Here is a 22,357-nt window from a genome sequence, read left to right as displayed (position 1 = left end):
GACCTCTCTGTGTTTTGAATAAGCCTGAAGAACTTCTTTCATTTCTTCTCGTTCTGTCTCTGTTTCTGGGCTCATTTCTTTGACTATTGTCTTGAGATAGTCACTCAGCTCGCGTTCAGGCTTGGATATGTAGGACAACATGTACATGATGCAACCATACTCATCAAGAATGTAATGGATGTCCATGTTGGCGTTCCAGGCCATCAGCAAATGTGGATTGTAGTTGTTCACCCAGCAGTCCTTGACATCACGCTTCATTAGAATCATGCTTGAGGAGGTCAATGCCTCAATGTATGAGTTGTACTGATTCAAAGTCATATCACACTGTGCCAGTAGCTGTGACATGTCTTCAAGCTACACTTTTGGGTTATTAAGCAAATTCCAGACTGGTTTCAGTTTGTTTTTGGCTGCTTGTGGTTTCATTGCACAATCTCCTTGTTCTTCTGGCATCAGGTAAGTTATCCTCGTTTTTCTAATAGGAGGCTTTGGAAATCCAAATCTGCATACTCTGTTACCTTTCTTGCACGATTTTGAATGAGATCTGCTGTGCATTTGAAGTTCTGTTACAAATCTGTGAAATAAGGCCTGTTTGGCTTCATCAGGCAGCTGGCATGAGATGTTATGATCTATAAAGGCACACACCTTGTCATCACTGTCTTGTCCAAATATAGGAGCTCCTGCTACCCAACAGAGACAATGTATATGAGGGCTCCCTCTGACCTGAAATTCAACCCGGTAAAAGTAATCGATAACTTCACCGATTGGCTGTGCAGGACTCAACAGCAGCTCTCGCATCAGAGCATCAACCCATTTGTCAAACATGCGCATGGTGGTCACTGGGTTGCCTTGAAGAATGTCACACTTTTCAGCCCAGTCTAGCTCTGCAAAATCCACCTTTTGACCTTGTTGTGCCTTTATTACCGTTATTACCTCTGGCCATCTGAATTCTGCAGCAAAGAAGGTAAGAAAAAATGTTGGCTTACCCAATTTTCTGACCATGGCTAGCAAATTCTTCAGATTTTTATCCCAGTAAGCTGGACTCCCTCTCAGTGGTTGCATGAACATTGCGGCATCTCGGTTTTGCACCAACCTCTCAACCTCACGCTTGTCCTGTAGCAGCTTGTTGGATATTTTCCGTCCATCCCTGGTATTGGGTTTTCCTGTCAACTGGATGGACATGCTGCTTTTGGCCATGTGTGTTTCTGTGACAAATTGCGCAAAGAAGAGGTAGCTTGTGTCTCTTGCAAAACGAGTATCAACACAAAAAAGCCTTGCATTGAAATACATGCTCGGGGACAGTTTGACTTGTCTTGCCTGGTCCAATGTATTCTGTCCAGTAGGGAACTGAACAGGGAAAGCCATTGCCTCAAGCCTAGGAACTTTAAAGAAGCTGACAGGTGTGTTTCCTTGTGCAGGTGCAATGCTGAATATTCCATCACCGTGTGTCAGTGCTTCCTCTCCAAGGTCAGATGGCTGCAAACAACTGTCTAGGCCAATTCCAGGTCTTAGTGCATCCTTCTCATCCTCTGCATTGGGAGATTGTTGGTCATGGCCTTCCTGTTGCTCAGAAGCAGCCGGTAAACATGCAGACTGTACCTCTGATGGATCACAATTTTCAATGCGTTCAAGTATCTCCATCATTTCAGTTTCATCACAACTGTCGAGTTCCATCCCATCATCATTATCATTATCATCAGCAGCAGCAGCGATTGTCTCATCCACTCTGATTTAAATGTCACTGTAGTCGGGGTGTGTGTCAATGAGTTTTGACAGACCTGCTACTACATTTCTCATGTTGACATTGTGAAACAGCTGGTGGCCTTTGTAAGTCAGACGTCTTTTCAGCTTCACTCTGTGTAACTGGGATGTGCTGTGCGATCTTGGTAGAGTATTGACCGTGGTTTCCACCTTGGATGGCACACACACTACAGCGCCGTGTATAGCTGCCTGTCGACCTTTGGGAAGTGTGATGATCTTGGCAAATGGCAGTATTTTAGCCAAAAGTTGTCTTTCCAGCACATTCAAATCGCAGAGCTCTGGGGGAATGGGCGCCAGCTCCATGTTAGCCACAGCGATGGATGATTTGTGTCCTGCTTTTAAATGTGAGTCACAGTTGTGACAAATCCATTCTTTGGTCCTTTCATCTGGTACGGTGCATTGTTCAGGGCCTTGACAGTGATTGTAGCACACATGGACATATTTCCCTGTCAAACAGGCAGCAACAATGTGTAGATTCTTCTTGTAATTGCTGTGAATGCAATGTTTCACTTGGTTAGGGAAAAGGGTGCGATGACACATCGTGCATACAAAAGTTGGCCCAGCTTTAGTGCATTCATGGAAAGTGGATATAGCTGTCTGCATTAGGCTGTTGTCCACTGGTTGACTACATTCCTGCATGACACGAGTCCATCGTCTGTATTTCATTCTTATTTTGAAGGCACGTTGCATTTTATGGGTTATGCGAAAATCTGCTTGAGTGTGACGCTTCATTTTCATGTAACTCATGCAATGTTGCAAGTGACGTTTTCTAAAAGCAGGATCATTATGATATTTTCTGGTGATGTATTGCTTCTGCTTCAAGTTGAAATCGGCATTTGTCACATATTTTCTGGTGATGTACTGCTTCTGCTTCAAGTTGAAATCAGCATTTGTCGCATATTTTCTGGTGATGTATTGCTTCTGCTTCAAGTTGAAATCGGCATTTGTCACATATTTTCTGGTGATGTACTGCTTCTGCTTCAAATTGAAATCAGCATTTGTCGCATATTTTCTGGAGATGTATTTCTTCTGCTTCAAGTTGAAATCAGCATTTGTCGCATATTTTCTGGTGATGTATTCCTTCTGCTTCAAGTTGAAATCGGCATTTGTCGCATATTTTCTGGAGATGTATTTCTTCTGCTTCAAGTTGAAATCGGCATTTGTCGCATATTTTCTGGTGATATATTGCTTCTGCTTCAAGTTGAAATCGGCATTTGTCGCATATTTTCTGGTGATGTATTGGCTTCTTGTTCAAGTTAAAATTGGCATCAGTCGCATATTTGGTTGTGTATTGCTTCTGCTTCAAGTTGAAATTGGCATCTGTCGCATATTTGCGAATGATATATTGCTTCTGCTTCAACTTAAAATCAGCATCTGCTCTGTATCGGCTGGTGATGTATGTCCTTTTCTTATTGGTGACAGACATCTTTGTAGCCTTGAAATCACGCCTTCTTTCATTTCTGTGTCTTGTCTTCAGTTTTTGTCGTCGCTGTGCATTTAATTTGGAAAATGCCTTACTGTCCTTCCATATACCCTGTGAGGAATTTGCATCAAGTGACCGTGGAGAATGCTTGCTGGCTGGGAATCCACTGTGTGTTGCATCTCTGGTCATCTGTGTCATTTTGTTCTCCACATGCTTTCCATTATGTGGTTTGTCAGATTGCACAGGTGGGGACAGCAAACCATCTGACAGACGTCTTGCACGATGAAATGAGACTGGCATGAAGTCATACTGCAGTCCATCAATAGGGCCTCTGGTGTCTGTAAGGAGCAATTCATACAACTTATAAATCCTTGCCCCCATATCACTCAAAAGTGTAAAAAGTGATCATAACAGCTTTTCCTTTTCCAGTGGCAGGAAGTCCATCCTTATTTCGACTATGAGAATCAAACAGTCCATATCTCTCAGACTTGTCTCTGAACAATGCAATGCAATATGGCACTACTATAAAAAGGGCATGTGTAACATCTGCATTGAGGCACTGAAGTCTTGTGGAGAGGTCAACAAACCAACCTTGGTTGTCACCGTCTATCGTGGCTCTCACACATCCCGATAACACTGGAGATTTAACAACGTTATACTCATATTTGTCAGTGTTGACTCTGAGGGGCACTTCTTCCATTGTCGAGTATTGATGCTGATAGACATTTCTTTGTTTTAGCTGTTTTATTGTTGTGCCATACAAGCTGTTGCCCTTCTTCAGTATTTGATCAAGATCACCCTTCCTCACATCATCAAGCTCACTGTGGTATGCCAAAAATGTCAGAGCCATGCATGTACACTGTTTGTTCCTTAACCTTCCATAGCCATGATGACCCTGATGAAATGATGCCTGCACAGAAATCTCACTTGGTACACATGGTTCTTGCATGCCATGGTTTTCAGAAGTGCCCATCACACTGTCACTGTGTTCTTGAACTTGACACTGAGTTGAACATGCGAATGACACCACAGGTTCACTATGTACCTCCTGGGCACATGCACTGTCACAAACCTCCATATCCACTATGCTGCTATGGGGCTGCTCCGGATCCCAAATGCGTGGGTCTGAAAGTTCAAGCTTAGTCCAGCGTATCTTTGCAGCTTTAGATCTCTTTCCTTTAGATGGCATGATGATATTTGTGGAAGGAGCTATAATTCCCCTCAGAGCTTTGTCTGAAGAGCTATAATTCCCCTCAGAGCTGTGTGGGAGGAGCTATAACTCCCCTCTGAGCTCTGTGAGAGGAGCTATAATGCTACAATTCCCCTCAGAGCTGTGTGGGAGGAGCTACAATTCCCCTCAGTGTTGTGTGGGAGGAGCTATAATTCCCCTCAGAGCTTTGTGGGAGGAGCTATAATTCCCCTCAGAGCTTTGTGGGAGGAGCTACAATTCCCCTCAGAGCTGTGTGGGAGGAGCTACAATTCCCCTCAGTGTTGTGTGGGAGGAGCTATAATTCCCCTCAAGCTTTGTGGGAGGAGCTAGAATTCCCCTCAGAGCTGTGTGGGAGGAGCTACATTTTCCATCAGAGCGGTGTGGGAGGAGCTATAATTCCTATCAGTGCTGTATGGGAGGAGCTATAATTCCCCTCAGAGTTGTGTGGGAGGAACTATAATTCCCCTCAGAGATGTGTGGGAGGAGCTCTAATTCTCCTCAGAGCTGTATTGGAGGAGCTATAATGCTAAGCTATAATGCTATAATTCCCCTCAAAGCTGTGTCGGAGGAGCTATAATGCTATAGCTGTCCTTAGAGCTGTGTGGGAGGAGCTATAATTCCCCTTAGAGCTTTGTGGGAGTGTCACGAAACGTCCCTCACTCCGCCTGAGTGCTTCCGTCATATACCACTTCCTCCCAGTCTGTATACAGATATCCCAACCTCTCTGAGCACAAACAAGGCGACACTTGCTTGTTGCTACCAAGAACTCACTTTATTTAGAATCAAAATTACAAGACTTTATATGCCGTTGGAACCTCCTCTAACAATACAACTGTAACCTAATTAACATGAGCTAATTATCTAATCCTTTATACAGCCTAGGTGACTGAGACATGACCTTTCGCCCAGACTTGTGGTCACCGAGCTTCACACAGTTATATCAACACAATAGCAGCTCCAATAGGAGTCGTCCCGTCTCCTACATTGTATAGAGGACAATGTCATTAGCTCATTCAATTAACATAAACACAGGTAGCTGGAATTGATGACACCAGCATCTCCTCACAGGATGTGTCCCAACAGAATGAATCAGTTTTATCAGCAGGGGGCTGCTGGAGGAATCCCCCCTCCCTCTTCAGGGACACAAATCTACAGTAAGGAGTCCCCATACAATATATACATATATACACGACTGAGTCCTATTAGTACAGTTCAGCCTGGATTTCTCATTCACCTCACAAAGAGTATTGTTCCATTGAAAATCCAGGGCCTATAACCAAAAGGCAACAGGCTTGCATACAGTCCTCTCCAACAGTCTCTGTTCTGGCTAGGTCTGTCACAGGGAGGAGCTATAATTCCCCTCAGAGTTGTGTGGGAGGACATATAATTCTCCTCAGAGCTGTGAAGGAGGACCTATAATGCTAAGCTATAATGCTATAATTCCACTCAGAGCTGTGTGGGAGGAGCTATAATTCCCCTCTGACCTGTGTGGGACTAGCTATAATTTGCCTCACAGCTCCTCCTCACAGTGTGGGAGGAGCTACATTTCCCATCAGAGTTGTGTGGGAGGAGCTCTAATTCTCCTCAGAGCTGTGTGGGAGGAGCTCTAATTCTCCTCACAGCTGTATTGGAGGAGCTATAATGCTATAATTCCCCTCAGAGCTGTGTGGGAGGAGCTATAATTCCCCTCAGAGTTGTGTGGGAGGAGATTCTCCTCAGAGCTGTGAAGGAGGACCTATAATGCTATAATTCCACTCAGAGCTGTGCGGGAGGAGCTATAATTCTCTTCAGAACTTTGTGGGAGGAGCTACAATTCCCTCAGAGCTGTGTGGGAGGAGCTACAATTCCCCTCAGAGCTGTGTGGGAAGAGCTATATCTACAATACATCTACAACCTAAATCCTACAGCAAAGAGCTTTATATTGTGAGAATCACAAGACCCAGACCTAGATTTTGATACATAGTATGTCTCTGAAATATTAAAAATGAAGGCACAGTCACAGTTTAGATATTGCCCTTCAAATTTGAAGGGGCTAGAGTGTAGTTTCAATGAATGTCAATGGACGGCGTGAGTTGCAAACAAATGGCCATATTATGAAAACTATCAGGACTATGGCTTAGCCGTGGATATGTTTAGTGGCAGCAGGGATAGCTGAACGTTTTGATATAAGATTTGTGTAGGTGGGCTTGAAAATGAGGGAGTGGTGGCAGTTTAGAAATCATGTCCTGATTTTTCAGCTTTTGTCACCTCCCACTCTAGTTTTGAACATTTTCGCCATTCATTCCTATGGGACCAATTTCGCCGCAAAAACAACAATATTTTGTGAACCATTCGGCGAAATGAAAGTAATAGCACACCATTTGGGAACAATCCGCACGTTTCAGTATATTACTTGTCTATGTAGTGTAAAAACTGCGGGAGGAGTTAGGGTGGTAAATTTGGCTATAATAATAATAAGAAGAAGAAGAATAATATATATGTGAGATAACAGTAAGTGGTCTTGCTGATTTTTTTTTTTTTCAAAAATGATTTTTTTTTTCTTTTTCAAAAAGGATTTTTTTTTTCATGGGGTGGTCATAATGTTTTGGCTGATCATGGGGTGGTCATAATGTTTTGGCTGATCATGGGGTTGTCAGCTTTTATCACCTCCCACTCTAGTTTTGAACATTTCGCCATTCATTCCTATGGGACCAATTTTGCCGCAAAAACGACAATATTTCGTGAACCATTCGGCGAAATGTTCCACAAAGTAATAGCACACCAATTTAATGACATTGAGGCTGGATTCACACTGGTATTTTTCAGCTTTTCACAAAGTTCCACAAGGTAATAGCACACCAATTAAATGACATTGAACATTTCGCCATTCATTCCTATGGGACCAATGTTCCGCAAAAACAACGATATTTCCTGAATCATTCGGCGAAACGTTCCACAAAGTAATAGCACACCAATCGGGAACAATTCGCACCTTCGGTATATTACTGTCTATGAAGTTTAAAAGCTGTGGGAGGAGTTAGGGTGGTATGATCATGGGGTTGTCAGCTTTGTCACCTCCCACCCTAGTTTTGAACATTTCGCCATTCATTCCTCTGGGAACAATTTCGCCGCAAAAACGATGATGTTTCGTGAACCATTCGGCGAAACGTTCCACAAAGTAATAGCACACCAATCGGGAACAATCCGCACGTTTCGGTATATTACTTGTCTAAGTAGTGTAAAAACTGTGGGAGGAGTTAGGGTGGTAAATTTGGCTATAATAATAAGAATAAGAACTAGAAAAGGTACAATTTCTGGGGAAATTGTGAAAGTGTTCTTGCCTCTACAACTGGAGTGGGCGGAGTAACTGGGTGGGGTGGAGTGGCTTGAGTAACTGTGAAAAGTGTTAAAAAGCTTAATATTTTAAAAAGTATAAATAGTAGTAAAAAAGTTCCATCATTCGCTGAAAGAGCTGAACATTTTTTTCAAAAGTAATTTTTTTTTTCAAAAATGAATTTTTTTTAATCAAAAATGATTTTTTTTTCTTCAAAAATGATTTTTTTTTTCAAAAGTAATTTTTTTTTTCAAAGGTAATTTTTTTTTTCAAAAATGAATTTTTGTATTTCAAAAATAATTTTTTTTTCGAAATTATTATTTTTTTTAAAGTAATTTTTTTTTCAAAAATATTTTTTTTTTTTCAAATATATTTTTTTTTCAAAAATAATTTTTTTTTTAAAAGAAATTTTTTTTTCAAAAATATTTTTTTTTTTCAAAAATAATTTTTTTTTTCAAAAATATTTTTTTTTTCAAAAATATTTTTTTTTTTTTTCAAAAATGATTTTTTTTTTTTCAAAAATATTTTTTTTTTTACATGGGGCGGTCATAATGTTTTGGCTGATCATGGGGTGGTCATAATGTTTTGGCTGATCATGGGGTTGTCAGCTTTTGTCACTTCCCACTCTAGTTTTGAACATTTCGCCATTCATTCCTATGGGACCAATTTCGCCGCAAAAACGTCATTTCGTGGACCATTCGGTGAAACATTCCACAAAGTAATAACACACCAATCGGGAACAATCCGCTCGTTTCGGTATATTATTTGTCTCTGTAGTGTGAAAACTGTGGGAGGAGTCTACAAGCATTATCAAGTCTAGCAGATGAAGTCACATGCATTTGGAGTGTCTCAGCATCTTGTGTTTACAACCACTGTTTCCTAGCAACGCTCATGCCCTGTTTATGCTTCCCAAATACTGCTTCATCAAAACTGCCCCATCAGAATTACCCCATCAAAACTGCCCCATCATATTCCTCTATTATAAATCAGTACATGGTGTGTCTGTCCCCTCCCCCGGGCTCTGTAATCAGCTGAGATGCTCCAGCCACCTTCCCCCCTGTGTATAACAGAAGCTTTGGTAACCATGGCAACAAAACAAACACTAACAGTACACTCTGATTAATGGCTAAAATTTCCTGAAATGACCTCTAAACAAATGGCCGTATTTTAAAAACTATACATCCTACAGCGAAGATCTTTATATTGTGAGAATCACAAGACCCAGACCTAGATTTTGATGTATAGTATGTCTCTGAAATATTAAAAATGAAGGCACAGTCGCAGTTTAGAAATTGCCCTTCAAATTTGGAGGGGGCTAGAGTGTAGTTTCAATGAATGTCAATGGACGGCGTGAGTTGCAAACAAATGGTCATATTGTGAAAACTATCAGGACTATGGCTTAGCCGTGGACATGTTTAGTGGCAGCAGGGATAGCTGAACGTTTTGATATAAGATTTGTGTAGGTGGGCTTGAAAATGAGGGAGTGGCGGCAGTTTAGAAATCATGTTCTGATTTTCCAGCTTTTGTCATCTCCCACTCTAGTTTCCCCATTCATTCCTATGGGACCAATTTCGCCACAAAAACGACGATATTTCGTGAACCATTCGGCAAAACGTTCCACAAAGTAATAGCACACCATTCGGGAACAATCCGCACGTTTCGGTATATTACTTGTCTATGTAGTGTAAAAACTGTGGGAGGAGTTAGGGTGGTAAATTTGGCTATAATAATAAGAATAATATATATGTGAGATAACAGTAAGTGGTCTTGCTATGCAAGAACACTTAACTAGAAAAGGTACAATTTCTGGGGAAATTGTGAAAGTGTTCTTGCCTCTACAACTGGAGTGGGCGGAGTAACTGGGTGGGGTGGAGTGGCTTGAGTAACTGTGAAAAGTGTTAAAAAGCTTAATATTTTAAAAAGTATAAATAGTAGTAAAAAAGTTCCATCATTAGCTGAAAGAGCTGAACATTTTTTTCAAAAGTAATTTTTTTTTTTCAAAAATGAATTTTTTTTATTCAAAAATGATTTTTTTTCTTCAAAAATGATTTTTTTTTCTTCAAAAATTTTTTTTTTTTTTCAAAAATGATTTTTTTTTAAAAGTAATTTTTTTTCTCAAAAATAATTTTTCTTTTCGAAATTATTATTTTTTTTTAAGTAATTTTTTTTTCAAAAATAATTTTTTTTTTTTTCAAAAATAATTTTTTTTTTTCAAAAATATTTTTTTTTTCAAAAATATTTTTTTTTTCAAAAATAATTTTTTTTTTCAAAAATATTTTTTTTTTTTCAAAAATAATTTTTTTTTTTTTCATGGGGCGGTCATAATGTTTCAGCTGATCATGGGGTTGTCAGCTTTTGTCACCTCCCGCTCTAGTTTTGAACATTTCACCATTCATTCCTATGGGACCAATTTCACCGCAAAAACGACGATATTTCGTGAACCATTCGGCGAAACGTTCCACAAAGTAATAGCACACCAATTAAATGACATTGAGGCCGGATTCACACTGGTATTTTTCAGCTTTTCACAAAGTTCCACAAGGTAATAGGACACCAATTAAATGACATTGAACATTTCGCAATTCATTCCTATGGGACCAATATTGCCGCAAAAAACTACGATATTTCGTGGACCATTCGGCGAAATATTCCACAAAGTAATAACACACCAATCGGGAACAATCCGCTCGTTTCGGTATATTACTTGTCTCTGTAGTGTAAAAACTGTGGGAGGAGTCTACAAGCATTATCAAGTCTAGCAGATGAAGTCACATGCATTTGGGGTGTCTCAGCATCTTGTGTTTACAACCACTGTTTCCTAGCAACGCTCATGCCCTGTTTATGCTTCCCAAATACTACTTCATCAAAACTGCCCCATCAGAATTACCCCATCAAAACTGCCCCATCATATTCCTCTATTATAAATCAGTACATGGTGTGTCTGTCCCCTCCCCCGGGCTCTGTAATCAGAGCTGAGATGCTCCAGCCACCTCCCCCCTGTGTATAACAGAAGCTTTGGTAACCATGGCAACAAAACAAACACTAACAGTACACTCTGATTAATGGCAAAAATTTCCTGAAATGACCTCTAAACAAATGGCCGTATTTTAAAAACTATACATCCTACAGCGAAGATCTTTATATTGTGAGAATCACAAGACCCAGACCTAGATTTTGATGTATAGTATGTCTCTGAAATATTAAAAATGGAGGCACAGTCGCAGTTTAGAAATTGCCCTTCAAATTTGAAGGGGCTAGAGTGTAGTTTCAATGAATGTCAATGGACGGTGTGAGTTGCAAACAAATGGTCATATTGTGAAAACTATCAGGACTATGGCTTAGCCGTGGACATGTTTAGTGGCAGCAGGGATAGCTGAACGTTTTGATATAAGATTTGTGTAGGTGGGCTTGAAAATGAGGGAGTGGCGGCAGTTTAGAAATCATGTTCTGATTTTCCAGCTTTTGTCATCTCCCACTCTAGTTTCCCCATTCATTCCTATGGGACCAATTTCGCAGCAAAAACGACGATATTTCGTGAACCATTCGGCGAAACATTCCACAAAGTAATAGCACACCATTCGGGAACAATCCGCACGTTTCGGTATATTACTTGTCTATGTAGTGTAAAAACTGTGGGAGGAGTTAGGGTGGTAAATTTGGCTATAATAATAAGAATAAGAACTAGAAAAGGTACAATTTCTGGGGAAATTGTGAAAGTGTTCTTGCCTCTACAACTGGAGTGGGCGGAGTAACTGGGTGGGGTGGAGTGGCTTGAGTAACTGTGAAAAGTGTTAAAAAGCTTAATATTTTAAAAAGTATAAATAGTAGTAAAAAAGTTCCATCATTCGCTGAAAGAGCTGAACATTTTTTTCAAAAGTAATTTTTTTTTTCAAAAATGAATTTTTTTTAATCAAAAATGATTTTTTTTTCTTCAAAAATGATTTTTTTTTTCAAAAGTAATTTTTTTTTTCAAAGGTAATTTTTTTTTTCAAAAATGAATTTTTTTATTTCAAAAATAATTTTTTTTTCGAAATTATTTTTTTTAAAGTAATTTTTTTTTCAAAAATAATTTTTTTTTTCAAAAATAATTTTTTTTTTCAAAAATATTTTTTTTTTCAAATATATTTTTTTTCAAAAATAATTTTTTTTTTAAAAGTAATTTTTTTTTCAAAAATATTTTTTTTTTTTCAAAAATAATTTTTTTTTTCAAAAATAATTTTTTTACTTTTTTCAAAAATTATTTTTTTACTTTTTTCAAAAATTATTTTTTTTTTTCAAAAATATTTTTTTTTTTACATGGGGCGGTCATAATGTTTTGGCTGATCATGGGGTGGTCATAATGTTTTGGCTGATCATGGGGTTGTCAGCTTTTGTCACTTCCCACTCTAGTTTTGAACATTTCGCCATTCATTCCTATGGGACCAATTTCGCCGCAAAAACGTCATTTCGTGGACCATTCGGCAAAACATTCCACAAAGTAATAACACACCAATAGGGAACAATCCGCTCGTTTCGGTATATTATTTGTCTCTGTAGTGTGAAAACTGTGGGAGGAGTCTACAAGCATTAACAAGTCTAGCAGATGAAGTCACATGCATTTGGGGTGTCTCAGCATCTTGTGTTTACAACCACTGTTTCCTAGCAACGCTCATGCCCTGTTTATGCTTCCCAAATACTGCTTCATCAAAACTGCCCCATCAGAATTACCCCATCAAAACTGCCCCATCATATTCCTCTATTATAAATCAGTACATGGTGTGTCTGTCCCCTCCCCCGGGCTCTGTAATCAGCTGAGATGCTCCAGCCACCTTCCCCCCTGTTTATAACAGAAGCTTTGGTAACCATGGCAACAAAACAAACACTAACAGTACACTCTGATTAATGGCTAAAATTTCCTGAAATGACCTCTAAACAAATGGTCGTATTTTAAAAACTATACATCCTATAGCGAAGATCTTTATATTGTGAGAATCACAAGACCCAGACCTAGATTTTGATGTATAGTATGTCTCTGAAATATTAAAAATGAAGGCACAGTCGCAGTTTAGAAAGTGCCCTTCAAATTTGGAGGGGGCTAGAGTGTAGTTTCAATGAATGTCAATGGACGGCGTGAGTTGCAAACAAATGGTCATATTGTGAAAACTATCAGGACTATGGCTTAGCCGTGGACATGTTTAGTGGCAGCAGGGATAGCTGAACGTTTTGATATAAGATTTGTGTAGGTGGGCTTGAAAATGAGGGAGTGGTGGCAGTTTAGAAATCATGTTCTGATTTTTCAGCTTTTGTCATCTCCCACTCTAGTTTCCCCATTCATTCCTATGGGACCAATTTCGCCGCAAAAACGACGATATTTCGTGAACCATTCGGCGAAACGTTCCACAAAGTAATAGCACACCATTCGGGAACAATCCGCACGTTTCGGTATATTACTTGTCTATGTAGTGTAAAAACTGTGGGAGGAGTTAGGGTGGTAAATTTGGCTATAATAATAAGAATAATATATATGTGAGATAACAGTAAGTGGTCTTGCTATGCAAGAACACTTAATAATATATATGTGAGATAACAATAAGTGGTCTTGCTATGCAAGAACACTTAATAATATATATGTGAGATAACAATAAGTGGTCTTGCTATGCAAGAACACTTAATAATATATATGTGAGATAACAGTAAGTGGTCTTGCTATGCAAGAACACTTAACTAGAAAAGCTACAATTTCTGGGGAAATTGTAAAAAGTGTTCTTGCCTCTACAACTGGAGTGGGCGGAGTAACTGGGTGGAGTGGCTTGAGTAACTGTGAAAAGTGTTAAACAGCTTAATATTTTAAAAAGTATAAATAGTAGTAAAAAAGTTGAAGTCCCATCATTAGCTGAAAGAGCTGAACATTTTTTTCAAAAGATTTTTTTTTTTTAAATAATTTTTTTTTTCAAAAATAATTTTTTTTTCAAAAATAATTTTTTTTTCTCAATAATTTTTTTCTTTTCAAAAAATTTTTTTTTTCAAAAATGTTTTTTTTTCAAATTTTTTTTTTATTTCAAAAATATTTTTTTATGTTTTCAAAAATAATTTTATTTTTTGAAAAATAATTATTTTTTTTCAAAAATAATTTTTTTTTTCAAAAATAATTTTTTTTTTTCAAAAATAATTTTTTTTTAATCAAAAATATTTTTTTTTTCAAAAATGATTTTTTTTCAAAAATGAATTTTTTTTTAAATGAATTTTTTTTTTTTTTAAATGAATTTTTTTTTTTCAAAAATATTTTTTTTTTCATGGGGCGGTCATAATGTTTTGGCTGATCATGGGGTGGTCATAATGTTTTGGCTGATCATGGGGTGGTCATAATGGTTTGGCTGATCGTGGGGTGGACATAATGTTTTGGGTGATCATGGGGGGGTCATAATGTTTTGGCTGATTATGGCGTGGTCATAATGATTTGGCTGATTATGGCGTGGTCATAATGTTTTGGCTGATCATGGGGGGTCATAATGATTTGGCTGATTATGGCGTGGTCATAATATTTTGGCTGATCATGGGGGGGTCATAATGATTTGGCTGATTATGGTGTGGTCATAATGTTTTGGCTGATCATGGGGGGTCATAATGTTTTGGCTGATCATGGGGGGTCATAATTGTTTGGCTGATAATGGCGTGGTCATAATGTTTTGGCTGATCATGGGGGGGTCATAATGGTTTGGTTGATCATGGGGGGTCATAATGTTTTGGCTGATCATGGGGGGGTCATAATGATTTGGCTGATTATGGCGTGGTCATAATATTTTGGCTGATCATGGGGGGGTCATAATGATTTGGCTGATTATGGCATGGTCATAATGTTTTGGCTGATCATGGGGGGGTCATAATGTTTTGGCTGATCATGGGGTGGTCATAATGTTTTGGCTGATCATGGGGGGGTATAATGTTTTGGCTGATAATGGCGTGGTCATAATATTTTGGCTGATCATGGGATGGTCATAATGTTTTGGCTGATCATGGGGTGGTCATAATGTTTTGGCTGATCATGGGGGGGTCATAATGTTTTGGCTGATAATGGGGTGGTCATAATGTTTTGGCTGATCATGGGGGGGTCAGCTTTTGTCATACCTTCATCTAGCAGATGAAGGTATGACCACATGCATTTGGGGGGTCTCAGCATCTTGTGTTTACAACCACTGTTTCCTAGCAACGCTCATGTCCTGTTTATGCTTCACAAATACTGCTCAATACACAATACACAGGATCATGACAGATGTAGTAACTGTGCAGTAATTCAAATGGCCGTATTTTAAAAACTATAAATCCTACAGTAGGGATGAGCTTCGAGTTCGAGTCAAACTCATGTTCGACTCGAACATTGGCTGTTCGCAAGTTCGCCGAACAGCGAACAATTTGGGGTGTTCGCGGCAAATTCGAATGCCGCGGAACACCCTTTAAAAGTCTATGGGAGAAATCAAAAGTGCTAATTTTAAAGGCTAATATGCAAGTTATTGTCATAAAAAGTGTTTGGGGACCCGGGTCCTGCCCCAGGGGACATGGATCAATGCAAAAAAAAGTTTTAAAAACGGCCGTTTTTTCAGGAGCAGTGATTTTAATAATGCTTAATGTAAAACAATAAAAATGTAATATCTCTTTAAATTTCGTACCTGGGGGGTGTCTATAGTATGCCTGTAAAGGGGCGCATGTTTTCTGTGTTTAGAACAGTCTGACAGCAAAATGACATTTTGAAGGATAAAACGCATTTAAAACTACCCGCGGCTATTGCATTGCCGACAATACACATAGAAGTTCATTGATAAAAATGGCATGGGAATTCCCCAAAGGGGAACCCCGAACCAAAATTTAAAAAAAAAATGACGTGGGGGTCCCCCCAAAAATCCATACCAGACCCTTATCCGAGCACGCAACCTGGCAGGCCGCAGGAAAAGAGGGGGGGACGAGAGTGCGGCCCCCCCCTCCTGAACCGTACCAGGCCACATGCCCTCAACATTGGGAGGGTGCTTTGGGGAAGCCCCCCAAAACACCTTGTCCCCATGTTGATGAGGACAAGGGCCTCATCCCCACAACCCTGACCTTTAACAAGGGGACCCCCAGATCCCGCCCCCCCCCGTGTGAAATGGTAAGGGGGTACAAAAGTACCACTACCATTTCACTAAAAAACTGTCAATAATGTTGAAAATGACAAGAGACAGTTTTTGACAATTCCTTTATTTAAATACTTCTTCTTTCTTCTATCTTCCTTCATCTTCTGGTTCTTCTGGCTCTTCTGGTTCTTCCTCCGGCGTTCTCGTCCAGCATCTCCTCCGCGGCGTCTTCTATCTTCTTCTCCTCGGGCCGCTCCACACCCATGGCATGGGGGGAGGCTCCCGCTCTTCTGTTCTTCTTCATCTTCTTCTCTTCTTCTCTTCTTCTTTTCTTCTCTTCTTCATTTTCTTCTCTGGGCCGCTCCGCACTCATGCTGGCATGGAGGGAGGCTCCCGCTGTGTGACGGCGCTCCTCGTCTGACAGTACTTAAATAACGGGGGCGGGGCCACCCGGTGACCCCGCCCCCCCTCTGACGCACGGTGACTTGACGGGACTTCCCTGTGACGTCACGGGGAATGCCACAGGGAAGTCCCGTCATGTCCCGTGCGTCAGAGGGGGGCGGGGTCACCGGGTGGCCCCGCCCCCCGTTATTTAAGAACTGTCAGACGAGGAGCGCCGTCACACAGCGGGAGCCTCCCTCCATGCCAGCATGGGTGCGGAGTGGCCCGGAGAAGAAAATGAAGAAGAGAAGAAGAGAAGAAAAGAAGAAGAGAAGAAGATGAAGAAGATGAAGAGAAGAGCGGGAGCCTCCCCCCATGCCATGGGTGCGGAGCGGCCCGAGGAGAAGAAGATAGAAGACGCCGCGGAGGAGATGCTGGACGAGAACACCGGAGGAAGAACCAGAAGAGCCAGAAGAACCAGAAGAACCAGAAGATGAAGGAAGATAGAAGAAAGAAGAAGTATTTAAATAAAGGAATTGTCAAAAACTGTCTCTTGTCATTTTTAACATTTTTGACAGTTTTTTAGTGAAATGGTAGGGGTACTCTTGTACCCCCTTACCATTTCACACAGGGGGGGCCGGGATCTGGGGGTCCCCTTGTTAAAGGGGGCTTCCAGATTCCGATAAGCCCCCCGCCCGCAGACCCCCACAACCACCGGCCAGGGTTGTGGGGATGAGGCCCTTGTCCTCATCAACATGGGGACAAGGTGTTTTGGGGGGCTACCCCAAAGCACCCTCCCAATGTTGAGGGCATGTGGCCTGGTACGGTTCAGGAGGGGGGGGCCGCACTCTTGTCCCCCCCTCTTTTCCTGCGGCCTGCCAGGTTGCGTGCTCGGATAAGGGTCTGGTATGGATTTTTGGGGGTACCCCACGTCATTTTTTTTTTAAATTTTGGCCGGGGTTCCCCTTAATATCCATACCAGACCTGAAGGGCCGGGTATGGAATTTAGGGGGACTCCCACGTCATTTTTTTTTTTTAATTTTGGTTCGGGGTTCCCCTTTGGGGAATTCCCATGCCGTTTTTATCAATGAACTTCTATGTGTATTGTCGGCAATGCAATAGCCGCGGGTAGTTTTAAATGAGTTTTTTCCTTCAAAATGTCATTTTGCTGTCAGACTGTTCTAAACACAGGAAACATGCGCCCCTTTACAGGCATACTATAGACACCCCCCAGGTACGAAATTTAAAGGGATATTACACTTTTATTGTTTGACTTTAAGCATTATTAAAATCACTGCTCCTGAAAAAACGGCCGTTTTTAAAACTTTTTTTTGCATTGATCCATGTCCCCTGGGGCAGGACCCAGGTCCCCAAACACTTTTTATGACAATAACTTGCATATTAGCCTTTAAAATTAGCACTTTTGATTATTCATGTTCGTGTCCCATAGACTTTAACGGTGTTCGCGTGTTCGAACGAACTTTTTTCCTGTTTGCATGTTCTGGTGCGAACCGAACAGGGGGGTGTTCGGCTCATCCCTATCCTACAGCGAAGATCTTTATATTGTGAGAATCACAAGACCCAGACCTAGATTTTGATGTATAGTATGTCTCTGAAATATTAAAAATAGAGGCACAGTCGCAGTTTAGAAATTGCCCTTCAAATTTGAAGGGGCTAGAGTGTAGTTTCAATGAATGTCAATGGACGGTGTGAGTTGCAAACAAATGGTCGTATTGTGAAAACTATCAGGACTATGGCTTAGCCGTGGACATGTTTAGTGGCAGCAGGGATAGCTGAACGTTTTGATATAAGATTTGTGTAGGTGGGCTTGAAAATGAGGGAGTGGCGGCAGTTTAGAAATCATGGTCTGATTTTTCAGCTTTTGTCACCTCCCACTCTAGTTTCCCCATTAATTCCTATTGGACCAATTTTGCCGCAAAAACGACAATATTTCGTGAACCACTTGGCGAAACGTTCCACAAAATAATAGTACACCATTCGGGAACAATCCGCATGTTTCGGTATATTACTTGTCTATGTAGTGTAAAAACTGTGGGAAGAGTTAGGGTGGTAAATTTGGGTATAATAATAATAAGAACAAGAAAAGCTACAATTTCTGGGGAAATTGTGAAAAGTGTTCTTGCCTCTACAACTGGAGTGGGCGGAGTAACTGGGTGGAGTGGCTTGAGTAACTGTTATGTGGTTGGAGTGGCTGGAGTAACTGTGAAAAGTGTTAAAAAGCTTAATATTTTAAAAGTATAAATAGTAGTAAAAAAGTTGAAGTCTCATCATTAGCTGAAAGAGCTGAACATTTTTTTTCAAAAATTATGATTTTTTTTTCAAAAATTATTAATTTTTTTTTCAAAAATTATTTTTTTTTTTCAAAAATTATTTTTTTTTTTTCAAAATGATTTTTTTTTCAAAAATATTTTTTTTTTTTCAAAAATATTTTTTTTTTTTCAAAAATGATTTTTTTTTCAAAAATGATTTTTTTTTTAATTATTTTTTTTCAAAATGAATTTGTTTTTTTTTTCAAAAATTATTTTTTTTTTTCAAAAATAGTTTTTTTTTTACATGGGGCGGTCATAATGTTTTGGCTGATCATGTGGTGGTCATAATGTTTTGGCTGATCATGGGGTTGTCAGCTTTTGTCACCTCCCACTCTAGTTTTGAACATTTCGCCATTCATTCCTATGGAACCAATTTCGCCGCAAAAATGACAATATTTCGTGGACCATTCAGCGAAACGTTCCACAAAGTAATAGCACACCAATCGGGAACAATCCACACGTTTCGGTATATTACTTGTCTCTGTAGTGTAAAAACTGTGGGAGGAGTCTACAAGCATTATCAAGTCTAGCAGATGAAGTCACATGCATTTAGGGTGTCTCAGCATCTTGTGTTTACAACCACTGTTTCCTAGCAACGCTCATGCCCTGTTTATGCTTCACAAACACTGCTCAATACACAATAGACAGGACCATGATAGATGTAGTAACTATGCAGTAATTCAAATGGCCGTATTTTAAAAACTATAAATCCTACAGCGAAGATCTTTATATTGTGAGAATCAGAAGACCCAGACCTAGATTTTGATATATAGTATGTCTCTGAAATATTGAAAATTGAAGGCACGGTCGCAGTTTAGAGATTGCCCTTCAAGTTTGAAGGGGCTAGAGTGTAGTTTCAATGAATGTCAATAGACGGTGTGAGTTGCAAACAAATGGTCATATTGTGAAAACTATCAGGACTATGGCTTAGCCGTGGACATGTTTAGTGGCAGCAGGGATAGCTGAACGTTTTGATATAAGATTTGTGTAGTTGGGCTTGAAAATGAGGGAGTGGCGGCAGTTTAGAAATCATGTTCTGATTTTTCAGCTTTTGTCACCTCCCACTATAGTTTCCCCATTCATTCCTATGGGACCAATTTCGCCGCTAAAACAACGATATTTCGTGAACCATTCGGCAAAACGTTCCACAAAATAATAGCACACCATTCGGGAACAATCCGCACGTTTTGGTATATTACTTGTCTATGTAATGTAAAAACTGTGGGAGGAGTTAGGGTGGTAAATTTGGCTATAATAATAAAAATAATAAGAACTAGAAAAGGTACAATTTCTGGGGAAATTGTGAAAGTGTTCTTGCCTCTACAACTGGAGTGGGCGGAGTAACTGGATGGAGTGGCTTGAGTAACTGTGAAAAGTGTTAAAAAGCTTAATATTTTAAAAAGTATAAATAGTAGTAAAAAAGTTGAAGTCCCATCATTAGCTGAAAGAGCTGAACATTTTTTTCAAAAGTTTTTTTTTTTTTCAAAAATGAATTATTTTTTTTCAAAAATGAATTTTTTTTTCAAAAATGATTTTTTTTTCAAAAATATTTTTTTTTCAAAAATGATTTTTTTTTTCAAAAATGAATTATTTTTTTTCAAAAATGAATTTATTTTTTTTAAACGAAATTTTTTTTTTCAAAAATAATTTTTTTTTTCAAAAACTGCCATCAAAACTGCCCCATCAGAATTGTCCCATCAAAACTGCCCCATCATATTGCCACCATCAAAACTGCCCCATCAGAATTGCCCCATCAAAACTGCCCCATCAGAATTGCCCCATCAAAACTGCCCCATCAGAATTGCCCCATCAAAACTGCCCCATCATATTGCCACCATCAAAACTGCCCCATCAGAATTGCCCTATCAAAACAGCCCCATCATATTGCCACCATCAAAACTGCCCCATCAGAATTGCCCCATCATATTGCCACCATCAAAACTGCCCCATCAGAATTGATCTATCAAAACTGCCCCATCATATTGCCACCATCAAAACTGCCCCATCATAATTGCCCCACCAAAACTGCGCCATCATATTGCCACCATCAAAACTGCCCCAACATAATTGCCCCATTAAAACTGCCCCATCAGAATTGCCCTATCAAAACTGCCCCATCATATTCCTCTATTATAAATCAGTACATGGTGTGTCTGTCCCCTCCCCCGGGCTCTGTAATCAGAGCTGAGATGCTCCAGCCACCTCCCCCCCTGTGTATAACAGAAGCTTTGGTAACCATGGCAACAAAACAAACACAGTACACTCTGATTAATGGCTAAAATTTCCTGAAATGACCTCTAAACAAAAAGCTTTTTCCCAAAAACTATAAATCCTACAGCAAAGATCTTTATATTGTGAGAATCACAAGACCCAGACCTAGATTTTGATGTATAGTATGTCTCTGAAATATTAAAAATAGAGGCACGGTCGCAGTTTAGAAATTGCCCTTCAAATTTGAAGGGGCTAGAGTGTAGTTTCAATGAATGTCAATGGACGGTGTGAGTTGCAAACAAATGGTCATATTGTGAAAACTATCAGGACTATGGCTTAGCCGTGGACATGTTTAGTGGCAGCAGGGATAGCTGAACGTTTTGATATAAGATTTGTGTAGGTGGGCTTGAAAATGAGGGAGTGGAGGCAGTTTAGACATCATGTTCTGATTTTTCACCTTTTGTCACCTCCCACTCTAGTTTCCCCATTCATTCCTATGGGACCAATTTTGCCGCAAAAACTACGATATTTCGTGAACCATTCGGCGAAACGTTCCACAAAATAATAGCACACCATTCGGGAAAAATCCGCACGTTTCGGTATATTACTTGTCTATGTAGTGTAAAAACTGTGGGAGGAGTTAGGGTGGTAAATTTGGCTATAATAATAATAAGAATAATATATATGTGAGATAACAATAAGTGGTCTTGCTATGCAAGAACACTTAATAATATATATGTGAGATAACAGTAAGTGGTCTTGCTATGCAAGAACACTTAACTAGAAAAGCTACAATTTCTGGGGAAATTGTAAAAAGTGTTCGCACGTTTTGGTATATTACTTGTCTATGTAGTGTAAAAATTGTGGGAGGAGTTAGGGTGGTAAATTTGGCTATAATAATAAGAATAATAAAAATAAGAATAAAAATAAGAAAAGGTACAATTTCTGGGGAAATTGTGAAAAGTGTTCTTGCCTCTACAACTGGAGTGGGCGGAGTAACTGGGTGGAGTGGCTTGAGTAACTGTTGTGTGGTTGGAGTGGCTGGAGTAACTGTGAAAAGTGTTAAAAAGCTTAATATTTTAAAAAGTATTAATAGTAGTAAAAAAGTTGAAGTCTCATCATTAGCTGAAAGAGCTAAACATTTTTTTCAAAAAGTATAATTTTTTTTTTCAAAAATTATGATTTTTTTTTCAAAAATTATGATTTTTTTTTTCAAAAATTATGATTTTTTTTTTCAAAAATAATTTTTTTTTTCAAAAATATATATTTTTTTTTCAAAAATATTTTTTTTTTCAAAAATGATTTTATTTTTATTTTTTTCAAATTTTTTTTTTTTTTTTTCAAAAATTATTATTTTTTTTTTCAAAAATTATTATTTTTTTTCAAAAATACTTTTTTTTTACATGGGGCGGTCATAATGTTTTGGCTGATCATGGGGTGGTCATAATGTTTTGGCTGATCATGGGGTTGTCAGCTTTTGTCACCTCCCACTCTAGTTTTGAACATTTCGCCATTCATTCCTATGGGACCAATTTCGCCGCAAAAACTACATTTCGTGGACCATTCGGTGAAACGTTCCACAAAGTAATAACACACCAATCGGGAACAATCCACTCGTTTCGGTATATTACTTGTCTCTGTAGTGTAAAA

Source organism: Aquarana catesbeiana, linkage group LG06 (assembly GCF_042186555.1).
Source record: "Aquarana catesbeiana isolate 2022-GZ linkage group LG06, ASM4218655v1, whole genome shotgun sequence".
NCBI lineage: Eukaryota > Metazoa > Chordata > Amphibia > Anura > Ranidae > Aquarana > Aquarana catesbeiana.
Note: the sequence above shows the minus strand (reverse complement) of the source record.